Source organism: Nicotiana attenuata, unplaced genomic scaffold (assembly GCF_001879085.1).
Source record: "Nicotiana attenuata strain UT unplaced genomic scaffold, NIATTr2, whole genome shotgun sequence".
In the NCBI taxonomy this organism is placed as follows: Eukaryota; Viridiplantae; Streptophyta; class Magnoliopsida; order Solanales; family Solanaceae; genus Nicotiana; species Nicotiana attenuata.
Window position 1 is genome coordinate 181,537 of NW_017672557.1, and position 2,112 is coordinate 183,648.

Here is a 2,112-nt window from a genome sequence, read left to right on the forward strand (position 1 = left end):
TATAAGTACATCCCAAGGTCCTATTATTTTTCCTTAATTTTTCAAAGATTTTTAAATCAATTTACTGCCCTATTTTATCAAGAAAAACCCAATGATGGTCCCTAAAATTATCATTTTTGGTGATTCATTTATTGGATTCTTATGTTTGTACCAAAATATGGCTAAGATATTTTTTACACATTTTTATAAATTTATTTAGTATTTTTAAGGTTAAAATTGCATAATTGCAATATTAGCCATTTTTAAGTTTAAATCCGTCTCATATTTATAAAATGGGATTTTATATTTTTAAATTAATAATTATATATTATAAGACATTTTAGTACTTTCAATTTGTTTCCAGAAATTTGTTTATTATTTTTTATAAATTAAGAGGGAAAAAGAGGCTATTTAACTTATAGCCACATTTGGCTTTCTAATTTGGCCTAATTAAACCCAAGCCCCCAACCTAGATTAGACCAATCCAATACCAAGCCCAATCCAATTATCCTACCCGACCCACCTACCCCATCCAATCTGGACCATTGATCATTCAGATCAACGGTCCCCGTTTAACCTACCTAAATTAAACCAAACGACCACCCAATACCCCTCATTTTTCCCTCACTACTCTCTATCTCTCTAACCTCTGGTTCTCTCTAGAACCTTCCCCACCCCCTCCTCTCCGATGAATTCTGTTCATCTTCTCCGGTCACCCTCTAACCTAGATCTATGGTGGTTTCACCACCCATCAAGCCACCTATGGCTCCTCGCGTTTGGTTGACTGAAGCTCCATGACTCGACCATGAAGGGTTATGTCCAGACCTCTGTCGATTCGAGTTCCACGGCCATCTCCGGCCCCGTTCCGGCAAGCTATGTCTATTTCGAAGCCTGGTTTCGACTCTTTTTGCTTAGATCAAGCCTTTCTCGTCGTTTGGGTTCCTCTGAAAACCCTAGTTTTGAGGTTTTTCTGATCTCTTTAGATCTGTTCCATATCCATGCTTTCCTTAAGATTTTAAGCGATTTTCCTGGCTTTTCTTTCAAAAACTACTTTCAAAACCATTTCTTTTCCGATCTAGGGTTTTTCTGAGAGTATTCAAATGTTTCTCTAACTGTCTTTTTTGTGTGTATTTGCCTCTATTGTGTTCTTGTATTTTTTCTTCTACCATGTTCTTGTATGCTTCTTCTACGGTGTTCTTGTATGCTCCTTCTACTGTATTTTCTTATACTGTATTCTTGCATGCTTTTTCTACTATATTTTCCTCTACTGTATTCTTGTGTTTTTCTCCTACTGTATCTTCCTTTACTATGTTCTTAAGTATTTCTTATTAAGTTCCACATACTGAGTTCTGGTTAAGCTTCTTCTAAAAAAACGTCTTAGTATGCTTCTCCTACCGTTCTTATCAATTTTCCCATTATGTTTCAAATTAGTTTCTTCTACTCTATTTCCTTTGAGCTCTTCTACTGTGTTCTGCATGTTACTTTTCTATCATGTTTCTCATGAGTTTCTGTTGCTGAAAGAAATGTGTTAGAAGTTTCAGTTCTTTTCTGAGACCTCTGAACCTGTTTCGATTTAATTGCTTGCCCTTTCATCTTTGCACTCGATTAATGGTGGAAACCCTAGAATTTGGGGGTTCTTCCAAGTTTGGCTATGTGATTTGCCTGAGCTAGGGTTTTATTTCAAAACCCCCAACTCTTCAGACCAATTTCGAGTGTCTGAACTGAGTTGGGACATCCTTGTCTTTCATACGACTCTGACTTTTGCTAAACTCTCCTAAACTCTTTTACACTGGATTCTTCTACTGATTTTACAATGACACGACATCTTCTTTCATGCTTGACATGTCTGTATGCTCTTTATATGTGATGAACTTCCCTCTAAAATGGCTTTCGAATTTCTGATTGGTTCAGACTCCCTTCTGAATAGGTCTGATTGATTTTCTTTCCTTGTTTGCTGATTTTCCCTGTGACTCGACTTGAGTTAAAAACCATTCTTAGCTTTTCTGTCTTGGTTCATTCATACAAAATCTTTGACCTCTGATTTACTGGCTACTAATTGATTTTCTTACCTTAATTGTACAACCGCGTATTTCAAAATTCTGTACTTGAATAAAACTTCTATGTATTTACCCC